Here is a 12,112-nt window from a genome sequence, read left to right on the forward strand (position 1 = left end):
AAGGAAATGATCAGATATTTCGGGGATTATTAGACACTGGTTCAGAAGTGACATTAATTCCGGGGGACCCAAAACGTCACTCTGGACCACCAGTCAGAGTGGGGGCTTATGGAGTCCAGGTGATCAATGGAGTTTTAGCTCAGGTCCGTCTCACAGTGGGTCCAGTGGGCCCCCGGACCCATCCTGTAGTTATTTCCCCAGTTCCAGAATGTATAATTGGCATAGACATACTGAACAACTGGCAGAATCCCCACGTTGGTTCTCTAACTCGTGCAGTGAGGGCTATTATGGTGGGAAAGGCCAAGTGGAAGCCACTAGAACTGCCCCTACCAAGCAAAATAGTAAATCAAAAGCAATACCGTATTCCTGGAGGGATTGCAGAGATTACTGCCACTCTTAAGGACTTGAAAGATGCAGGGGTGGTGATTCCCACCACATCCCCATTCAACTCTCCTATTTGGCCTGTGCAGAAAACAGATGGGTCTTGGAGAATGACAGTGGATTATTGTAAACTCAACCAGGTGGTAACTCCAATTGCAGCTGCTGTTCCAGATGTAGTATCATTGCTTGAGCAAATCAATACATCCCCTGGTACCTGGTATGCAGCTATTGATCTGGCAAATGCTTTTTTCTCAATAGCTATTAGTAAGGACCACCAGAAACAGTTTGCTTTCAGCTGGCAAGGTCAGCAATATACTTTCACTGTCCTACCTCAGGGGTATATCAACTCTCCAGCCCTATGTCATAATCTTGTTCGCAGAGACCTTGATCGTTTCTGCCTCCCACAAGACATCACACTGGTCCATTATATTGATGATATCATGTTGATTGGACCTAGTGAGCAAGAAGTAGCAACTACTCTAGATTTACTGGTAAGGCATTTGCGTGTCAGAGGATGGGAGATAAATCCAACTGAGGTGGAAGGCCTTTTACTGAGGCCCTCCACCTCAGTAAAATTTCTAGGTGTCCAGTGGTGTGGGGCATGTCGAGATATCCCTTCTAAGGTGAAGGATAAATTGCTGCATCTGGCCCCTCCCACAACCAAAAAAGAGGCACAACGCCTAGTTGGTCTTTTTGGATTTTGGCGACAACATATTCCTCATTTGGGTGTGCTACTCCGGCCCATTTATCGAGTGACCAGAAAAGCTGCTAATTTTGAGTGGGGACCTGAACAAGAGGAGGCTCTGCGACAGGTCCAGGCTGCTGTGCAAGCTGCTCTGCCACTTGGGCCATATGATCCAGCAGATCCAATGGTGCTGGAAGTGTCAGTGGCAAATAGAGATGCTGTCTGGAGCCTTTGGCAGGCCCCAATAGGAGAATCACAACGCAGACCCTTAGGATTTTGGAGCAAAGCCTTACCATCTGCTGCAGATAACTACTCTCCTTTTGAGAAACAGGTTTTGGCCTGCTACTGGGCCTTAGTAGAGACTGAATGCTTAACCATGGGCCACCAAGTTACCATGAGACCTGAGTTGCCTATCATGAGTTGGGTGTTGTCTGACCCACCAAGCCATAAAGTTGGGCGTGCACAGCAGCACTCTATTGTAAAGTGGAAATGGTATATACGAGATAGAGCCGGAGCAGGTCCTGAAGGCACAAGTAAGTTACATGAAGAAGTGGCACAGATGCCCATGGTTTCCACTCCTGCTGCCACATTACCTTCTCTTTCCCAGACCAGAGCTATGGCCTCTTGGGGAGTTCCTTACAGTGAATTGACTGAGGAAGAGAAAACTCGATATGCAGGTACCACCCGAAAGTGGACAGCTGCAGCATTACAACCCCTTTCTGGGGTGTCCTTGAAGGACAGTGGTGAGGGGAAATCCTCCCAGTGGGCAGAACTTCGAGCAGTGCACCTGGTTGTTCATTTTGCTTGGAAGGAAAACTGGCCAGAGGTGCGTTTGTATACTGACTCATGGGCTGTTGCTAATGGTTTGGCTGGATGGTCAGGGACTTGGAAAGACCATAATTGGAAAATTGGTGACAAAGAGGTCTGGGGAAGAAGTATGTGGATAGACCTTTCTGAGTGGGCTAAAAACATGAAGATATTTGTGTCCCATGTGAATGCACACCAGAGGGTGACTTCAGCAGAGAAAGATTTTAATAATCAAGTGGATAAGATGACCCGTTCTATGGATACCAGTCAGCCTCTTTCCCCAGCAACTCCTGTTATTGCTCAATGGGCTCATGAACAAAGTGGTCATGGTGGTAGGGATGGAGGTTATGCATGGGCTCAGCAACATGGACTTCCACTCACCAAGGCTGACCTGGCTACAGCCACTGCTGAGTGCCCAATCTGCCAGCAGCAGAGACCCACACTCAGCCCCCGATATGGCACCATTCCCCGAGGTGACCAGCCAGCTACATGGTGGCAGGTTGATTACATTGGACCACTCCCTTCATGGAAGGGGCAGCGATTTGTTCTAACTGGAATAGACACATACTCTGGATATGGGTTTGCTTTCCCTGCACGCAATGCTTCTGCCAAAACTACTATCTGTGGGCTTACAGAATGCCTTATCCATCGTCATGGTATTCCACATAGCATTGCTTCGGATCAAGGAACACACTTCACAGCAAATGAAGTGCGGGAATGGGCACATGCTCATGGAATTCTCTGGTCTTACCATGTTCCCCATCATCCAGAAGCAGCTGGATTGATAGAACGGTGGAATGGCCTTTTGAAAACTCAATTACGGTGCCAACTAGGTAGCAAAAACTTGAAAGGCTGGGGTAATGTTCTCCAGGAAGCTGTGTATGCTCTGAATCAGCGTCCGCTGTATGGTGCTGTTTCTCCCATAGCCAGGATCCATGGGTCCAGGAACCAAGGGGTGGAAATGGGTGTGGTGCCACTCACTATTACTCCTAGTGATCCACTAGGAAAATTTTTGCTTCCTGTCCCTGCTACCCTGAGTTCTGCTGGTCTACAGGTTTTAGTTCCAAAACGGGGTGTGCTTTCTCCAGGAGAAACAACAGTGATACCACTGAACTGGAAGTTAAGATTGCCACCTGGCCACTTTGGGCTACTTATGCCTCTGGATCAACACACCAAGAAGGGGATTACATTATTGTCTGGGGTAATTGACCCTGACTATCAGAAGGAAGTAGGACTGCAACTACATAATGGAGGTAAAGAAGAGTTTTCTTGGAATATAGGAGATCCCCTGGGGCGTCTATTAGTACTACCATGCCCTGTGATCAAAATCAATGGAAAACTGCAACAACACAATCCAGGCAGGACCACTAATGGCTCTGAGACTTCAGGAATGAAGGTTTGGGTCACCCCACCAGGCAAAGAACCATGGCCAGCTGAAGTGCTTGCTGAGGGGAAAGGGAACATGGAATGGGTAGTGGAAGAAGGTAGTGATAAATATGAACTTCGACCACGTGATCAGTTACAGAAACGAGGACTGTAATGCTGTTTTGTTTGTTTATACTATTTAAGTTGTAAGATATCAAGTTTAAGAATGAATGTTGCCCAAGGATTTGCACGCTATTCTGGAGAGATTTAATGTGTTTCCAGTTATATGCAGGACAGTTGAGTATTGTCAGGTAAAAGAAAAAATGTGTGCTTATTTGTTTTCATTTGGAAATTAAGTATGGTCTAAGGTGATATATATATATATATATATATATATATATATATATATATATATGTGACAAGTTGACAAGGGGTGGACTGTCATGGTTAGGGACAGGTATCAACTTGGCCAAGTTATGGTACCTGTTCATCTGATTGGGCAAGCGCTGGCCTGTCTGTTGCAATGAGGACATTTCATAGGATTAGGTCATGATCACGTCAGCTACATCCACAGCTGATTCCATTTGTAATCAGCCAAAGGGGAGTGTCTTCTGCAATTAGTGATGCTAAATCCAATCATGGGAAGCCTTTTAAGGAGGACTCAGAGGAGACAGGTGGCATTCCTGCTTTGGCTGGTGAGCCTCTCCTGTGGAGTTCATCCAGGCCATCCATCGGAGTCATCGGCTTCGCAGCCTACCCTGTGGATTTTGGACTCTGTGTTTCTACAGTCACGTGAGACACTCATAAATTTTATATTTGCAAGTGTTCCCTGTTGATTCTGTTTCTCTAGAGAACCCTAACTAATACAGTTACCAACATTAGAAATCTGTTCTTTATGTTTTTTCTTGGCTTCTAGGTTAAGTCCCTTTCACAGGACTGAGCAACAAATAGCTACTCACACCCTTTCTAATACTGGGATCCAAGATGTAAATTGTAAGCCAAAGTTTGTAAATCATCATAAGAATCATATTGGCAAGGCTTAAGGAACAAGTAAGTGAAGAAATGGTAACTTTTTTTTCTATTTTTTTCAGCTTTATTAAGAGAATTTATTAAGTTACAAGTTTACAGTTCTAAGGCCATTAAAAACATCCAAACTAAGGCATCCAGAAAAAGATACTTTGACTCAAAAAAGGCTGATGTCTGTCACATGGGAAGGCACATGGCTGGCATATGCTGATCCTTGTTTCATTGCTTCCAGCTTCTGATGCCAGTAGTTTCCTCTCTAAGCATCTGTGAGCCTTCACTTAGCTCCTCCAGGACACAATTCTGGGTTCTGGCTTGCTTAGCATCTCATGGGAAGGCACCTGGTGACATCTTTTGTGCTCTGCATCTCCAAACATCCAGGTCTGGGCATCTGCTCTATCAGCACGGTAAGCATCTCCAAATGTCTGCATCTCTGTCGGTTCTGAAGCAACTTTATTGATATATATTATATATTCACATACCAGGTAATCACCCAAAGTGTACAGTCAATGGCTCACAATGTCATCATATAGCTGCACATTTATCATCACAATTGATTTGTGAAAGATAACATATATACCAAAAGCAATAAATTTCAAAGCACATCACAACAATTAATTGTAGAACAGATTTCATAGTTTGGTATGGGATATAATTTCACAAATTTAGGTTTTTACTAAAACCTAAAATTTACTACTCTAAGATACTAGACACTAAAATAAATATCAATATAATGATTCAGCAATCATACTTGTTTGTTAAAACCTACTTTCTCTGTATAATTCCATCGTCAACTTTGATCTTTCTCTCACTCTTTAGGGGTATTTGGTCTGTGCCCATTCTAACTTTTTCACGTAGGGAGGGGCTTTCAGTAGTAAGGGGTAGGGAGATGGAGCTAGCTGATATTCTGAAGAGGCTGAGCCCTCTAGGTTTCAGGACTTTTCTGGTCCAGGGTCCCATTTGGAGGTTGTAGGTTTCTGAAAAGTTACCCTAGTGTATGGAACCCTTGTCGAACCTTAAATAATGACCTAGATGTTCTTTAGGGTTGGCAGATGGTTTTGATTGGGGGTTGGCAAGCTATGATAGGTGGCAGTGTCTAACTGAAGCTTGGATAAGAGTGACTTCTAGAGTAGCCTCTCGACTCTATTTGGACTCTCTCAGCCACTGATACCTTATTTGTTACACTTCTTTTCCCGCTTTTGGTCTGGATCGAATTGTTGATCCCATGGTACCAGGGAGTCGTCTCCCATGCCGCCAGGGAGACTTTCACCCCTGGATGTTGTGTCCCACATAGGGAGGAGGGTAATGATTTCACTTGCAGAGTTGGACTTAGGAAAAGTGAGGCCACAACTGGGCAACAAAAAAGGTCATCCAGAAGTGACTGTTTGGTATACCTATAGGTAGGCTAAACTTCTCTGCTACCTACATAAGCTTCACAAGGGTAAGCCTAAAGATCAAGGGCTTGGCTTATTGATTTGGGTGTCCCTAATGTTTGACACAGTATCAGGAGATTCCCTGATGGTAAAGTTAAATAGTTCCATACTTTTTCTGCCATCCCTCAAGGTACTTTGGACAATTCATCAGGTTTTTATATTATAGTTAGTCCATATGCATGAAGCATGATAATATTTGTCTTTTTCTTTCTGATATTTCATTCAACATACAGTCCTTAAGGTTCATTCACCTTATAATTGTACTATTAACTCTAGTCCATGATTTACGTTAGGGTTCCCTATTTGTATGGTACAGTTCTATGGTATTTTATTTTATTCTAATAGCATATATACAACCCCAAATTTCCCCTTTTAGCCACATTTAAATATATAATTCAGTGCTGTTAATTATGTTCACAATGTTGTGCTCCCATCTACACCATTCATGGCCAAAACTCTTCATTATCCCAAAGAGTAACTTTGTATAATGTAAGCATTAATTCCCCATTTTCTGCCCCCACTCTGGACCATGGTAACCTATATTCTTTGTTTCTGAGTTTATGAATTTGTTTATTCTAATTATTTCATATCAGTGAGCTCATAGGATATTTGTCCTTTTGTGTCTGGCTTACTTCACTCAACATGTTGTCTTCAGACTTCATCCATGTTGTTGCACGTATCATAACTTCATGCCTTTTTATGGTTGAAAATATTCTATGTTATGTATATACCACATTTTGTTTATCCATTCCTCTGTCGACTGATATTTGGGTTGCTTCCATCTTTTGACAATTGTGTATAATTCTGCTGTAAACATTGGTGTGTTTATATCTGTTCAAATCCTTGCTTTAAATTCTTTTAGGTATATACCTAGAAGTGGGATTGCCAGGTCATATGAATTCTATACTTAACTTTCTGAGGGACCACCGAACTGTCTTCTACAGTGCTGCACCATTTTACGTTCCCATCACCAGTGAATGAGTGTTCCTTTTTGTACACATCCTCTCCAAAATTTGTAATTTTCCTTTTTTTCTTTTAATCGTAGTGATTCTACTAGGTGTGAAATAGTATCTCATTGTGGTTTTTAAAAAAATATTTATTTATTTAATTTTTCCCCTTACATTTTTTTAGAACTTCCCCAATTAAAAAAAATGTTTTAGTAGTAAAACCAATCAACATAAATATGAACGTTCTTTTTTCATCACATAGTTGTATATTCATCATCATAATCATTTCTTAGAACAGTTGCATCAATTCAGATAAAGAAGTAAAAAGAAAACAGAAAAAAATTCATACATACCATACCCCTTACCCCTTCCTTTCATTGATCACTAGCATTTCCATCTACTAAATTTATTTTAACATTTGTTAACCTATAATTTATTTATTTTTAATCCATATGTTTTACTCAGCTGTCCATAAGGTAGATAAAAGAAGCACATCAGACACAAGGTTTTCACAATCACACAGTCACATTGCAAAAGCTATATCATTGTGCAATCATCTTCAAGGAACACGGCTACTGGAACACAGCTCTACGTTTTCAGGCAGTTCTCTCCAGCCTCTCTGTTACACCTTAACTAAAAAGGTGATATCTATTTAATGCATAAGAATAACCTCCAGGATAACCTCTCGATCCGTTTGAAATCTCTCAGCCATTGACACTTTATTTTGTCTCATTTTTCTGTTCCCCCTTTCTGTCGAGAAGGTTTTCTCAGTCCTTTGGTGCTGAGTCCCATCTCATTCTAGGATTTCAGTCCCGTGTTGCCAGGAAGGTCCACACCCCTGGGAGTCATGTCCCATGTAGAGAGGGGGCGGGTGGTGAGTTTGCTTGTCATGGAGAGGGAGAGGGGGAGGGGGAGGGGAGGGGGAGGGGGAGGGAGAGGGAGAGGGAGAGGGAGAGGGGGAGGGAGAGGGACCACATGAGCAAGAGAGACCACATGAGCAAGAAAAAAGGTTCTCTTGGGGGTGACTCTTAGACCTAATTTTAAGTAGGCTTAGCCTATCCTTCTATCCTTTGCGGGGTTAAGTTCATATGAACAAACCCGAAGATTGAGGGCTCGACCTATTGCTTTGGTTGTCCCCACTGCTTGTGAGAATGTCAAGAATTCTGCACTTGGGGAAGTTGAATTTTCCCCCTTTCTCACCATTCCCCCAAGGGGACTTTGCAAATACTTTTTTATTCACTGTTCATATCCTTCTGGGATTTAAAGAGGCATCATTCTGGACAAACCTACAAAATCTCATACCCTACTCAAGGTTCCATGTACTTATGGTGTTCAATTAAGCTGTTCACATAAGTTATATTAGGAAATGCACTAGTTGAAATGTAAATTTTGTACAAAATATACATTTTTTGCTGTAGTCTCACACATAAGGTAAAATTTAAAAATATTTATTACCATCTATTTTCGGCACCCTACAGTAATGACATTCCTTTGTTCTTCCTCATGCAAAAACGTTTTTTAAATTTGTACATTTAGTCACTATCATTATACACTCTAAGCATTCCTAGATTATACCATCTCAGTCTTTATCATCTATCTTTCTTTCTGATTTCATTTGTGTACCCAGCCCTCCTCCCTCTATCATTCTCACTTTCAGCTTCATTCAGTGTTTTAACATAATTGTATTACAGTTAGGTAGTATTGTGCTGTCCATTTCTGAGTTTTTACATTCAGTCCTGTTGCACAATATGTATCCCTTCAGCTCCAATTACCCAATATCTTACTCTATTTCTATCTCCTGATGGTCTCTGTTACCAATGAAATTCTCCAAGTTTATTCACTAATGTCAGTTCATATCAGTGAGACCATACAGTATTTGTCCTTTTTTTTCTGGCTAATCTCACTCAGCATAATGTCCTTAAGGTCCATCCATGATGTTATATACTTCATAACTTTATTCTGTCTTACAGCTGCATAATATTCCATTGTATGTAATGCCACAGTTTGTTTAGCCACTCGTCTGCTGATGGACATTTTGACTGTTTCCATCTCTTTGCAATTGTAAATAATGCTGCTATAAACATTGGTGTACAGATGTCCGTTTGTGTCCTTGCCCTCATGTTGTCTGAGTAGATACCTAGCAATGGTATTGCTGGCTCATATGGCAATTCTATATTTAGCTTTTTGAGGAACTGCCAAACTGCCTTCCACAGCAGTTGTACCATTTGACATTCCCACCAACAGTGGATAAGTGTGCCTCTTTCTCAGCATCCTCTCCAGCACTTGTCATTTTCTCTTTTATTGATAATGGCCATTCTGGTAGGTGTGAGATGATATCTCATTGTGGTTTTGATTTGCATTTCTCTAATAGCTAGGAAAGCTGAGCATCTCTTCATGTACCTTTTGGCCATTTGTATTTCCTCTTCTGAAAAGTGTCTGTCCAAGTCTTTTGCCCATTTTGTAATTGGGTTGGCTGTCTTTTTGCTGTTGAGTTGAACAATCTCTTTATATATTCTGGATACTAGACCTTTATCAGATATATTGTTTCCAAATATTATTTCCCATTGTGTAGGCTGTCTTTTTACTTTCTTGACGAAGTTCTTTGATGCACAAAAGTGTTTAATTTGGAAGAGTTCCCGTTTCTTTCTTTCTTCAGTGCTCTTGCTTTGAGCATTGAAGGTCTAGGAAACCGCCTCCTAGTATAAGATTTAGAAGATATTTCCCCACATTTTCTTCTAACAGTTTTATGGTCTTAGATCTAATGTTTAGGTCTTTGATCCATTTTGAGCTAATTTTTGTATAGGGTGTGAGATATGGGTCCTCTTTCATTCTTTTGCATATGGATATCCAGTTCTCTAGGCATCATTTATTGAAGAGACTGTTCTGTCCCAGGTGAGATGGCTTGACTGCCTTATCAAAGATCAATTGTCCATAGATGAGAGGGTCTATATCTGAACACACTATTCTATTCCATTGTTCAGTATATCTGTCTTTATACCAGTACCATGCTGTTTTGACCACTGGAGCTTCATAATATGCCTTAAAGGCAGGTAGTGTGAGACCTCCAACTTCACTTTTTTTTCTCAGGATACCTTTAGCTATTCGGGGCACCCTGCCCTTCCAGATAAATTTGGTTATTGGTTTTTCTATTTCTGGAAAGTAAGTTTTTGGGATTTTAATTTGTATTGCATTGAATCCATAGATCAGTTTAGGTAGAATTGACATCTTAACTATATTTAGTTTTCCAATCCATGAACACGGTATGCCCTTCCATCTATTTAGGTCTTCTGTGATTTCTTTTAACAATTTCTTGTAGTTTTCTTTGTGTAGGTCTTTTGTATCTTTAGTCAAATTTATTCCTAAATATTTTATTCTTTTGGTTGCAATTGTAAATAGAATTCTTTTCTTGATTTCCCCCTCAGATTGTTCATTGCTAGTGTATAGAAACACTACAGATTTTTGAGCGTTGATCTTGTAACCTGCCACTTTGCTGTACTCATTTATTAGCTCTAGTAGTTTTGCTGTGGATTTTTCGGGGTTTTTGACATATAGTATCATACAATCTGCAAACAGTGCGAGCTTTACTTCTTCCTTTCTAATTTTGATGCCTTGTATTTCTTTTTCTTGTCTAATTTCTCTGGCTAGAACTTCTAACACAATGTTGATAGCAATGATGATAGTGGACATCCTTGTCTTGTTCCTGATCTTAGCGGAAAAGTTTTCAGTTTTTCCCCATTGAGGATGATGTTAGCTGTGTTTTTTTTCATATATTCCCTTTATCATTTTGAGGAAGTTCCCTTGTATTCCTATCCTTTGAAGTGTTTTCAACAGGAAAGGATGTTGAATTTTGTCAAATGCCTTTTCTGCATCAATCGAGATGATCATGTGGTTTTTCTGCTTTGATTTGTTGATATGGTGTATTACATTAATTGATTTTCTTATGTTGAACCATCCTTGCATACCTGGGATGAATCCTACTTGGTCATGATGTATAATTCTTTTAATGTGTTGCTGGATTTGATTTGCTAGAATTTTATTGAGGATTTTTGCATCTATATTCATTAGAAAGATTGGTCTATAGTTTTCTTTTCTTGTAATATCTTTGTCTGGCTTTGGTACGAGGGTAATTTTGGCTTCATAGAATGAGTTAGGTAACTTTCCCTCCTCTTCAATTTTTTTGAAGAGTTTGAGCAGGATTGGTACTAATTCTTTCTGGAATGTTTTGTAGAATTTACATGTGAAGCCATCTGGTCCTGGGCTTTTCTTTTGGGGGAGCTTCTTAATGACCGATTCAATCACAAGTAAAGATACTTTACTTGTGATTTGTTGAAGTTGTCTATTTCTTCTCGCGTCAAAGTTGGTTGTTCATGCCTTTCTAGAAAGTTGTCCATTTCATCTACATTGTCGTATTTATTAGCATAAAGTTGTTCGTAGTATCTTGTTGTTATTAATTCCTTTATTTCTGTGGGGTCAGTGGTTATGTCTCCTCTTCTATTTCTGATCTTATTTATTTGCATCCTCTCTCTTCTTCTTTTTGTCAATCTTGCTAAGGGTGCATCAGTCTTATTGATTTTCTCATAGAACCAGCTTCTGCTTTTGTTTATTTTCTTGATTGTTTTCATGTTCTCAATTTCATTTATTTCTGCTCTAATCTTCATTATTTCTTTCCTTTTGCTTGCTGTGGGGTTAGTTTGCTGTTCTTTCTCTGCTTCTTCCAAGTGGAGAGTTAATTCCTCGATTTTTGCCCTTTCTTCTTTTTTGATATAGGCATTTAGAGCAATAAATTTCCCTATTAGCACTACCTTTGCTGCATCCCATAAGTTTTGATATATTGTGTTTTCATTTTCATTTGCCTTGATATATTTACTGATTTTCTTCCTTGACCCACTGGTTGTTTAAGAGTGTGTTGTTGAACTTCCACATATTTGTGAATTTCTGGCACTCTTTTGCCTATTATTGATTTCCAACTTCATTCCTTTATGATCTGAGAAAGTGTTTTGTATGATTTCAATCTTTTTAAATTTTTTGATACTTGCTTTGTGACTCAGAATATGGTCTATCCTTGAGAGTGATCCATGAGTACTTGAGAAAAAGGTGTATCCTGCTGTTGTGGGGTGTAATGTTCTATAAATGTCTGTTAACTCTAGCTCATTTATTGTATTATTCAGATCTTCTATTTCTTTATTGATCTGCTGTCTAGACGTTCTGTCCATTGATGAGAGTAGGAAATTGAAGTCTCCAACTATAGGTAGATATGTCTATTTCTCTTTTCAGTGTTTGCCTCATGTATTTTGGATTATTATGGCTCAGTGCATAAATATTTATGATTGTTATGTCTTCTTGTTGAATTGTTCCTTTTATTAATACATCGTGTCCTTCTTTGTCCCTTTTAACTATTTTACATTTGAAGTGCAATTTGTTGGATATTAGTATAACTACCCCTGCTCTTTTCTGATTGTTATTTGCATGAA

General features: G+C 40.0%; 1 protein-coding gene across 8 annotated transcripts in view; it reads left to right on the forward strand.

The window, feature by feature from the left end:
- Positions 1-12,112, forward strand: part of NCKAP1L (NCK associated protein 1 like) — a 104,708-nt gene that overhangs the window by 4,980 nt on the left and 87,616 nt on the right. For 3 of the 8 annotated variants that reach the window (XR_013155677.1, XM_077110917.1, XM_077110920.1), the window contains exons 2-3: positions 4,155-4,288; positions 4,497-4,668. The exons of 1 other annotated variant lie outside the window; for it this stretch is intronic. The gene's annotated coding sequence lies outside the window, so the exon portion shown is untranslated. Of the gene's footprint in view, positions 1-3,891; positions 4,031-4,154; positions 4,289-4,329; positions 4,669-12,112 lie in introns of those variants that run through there. 4 more of the 8 variants (XM_077110922.1, XM_077110921.1, XM_077110924.1 and 1 more) reach the window with 3 other exon arrangements.

The sequence above is a fragment of the Tamandua tetradactyla genome, chromosome 7, assembly GCF_023851605.1.
Source record: "Tamandua tetradactyla isolate mTamTet1 chromosome 7, mTamTet1.pri, whole genome shotgun sequence".
Taxonomy (NCBI): domain Eukaryota; kingdom Metazoa; phylum Chordata; class Mammalia; order Pilosa; family Myrmecophagidae; genus Tamandua; species Tamandua tetradactyla.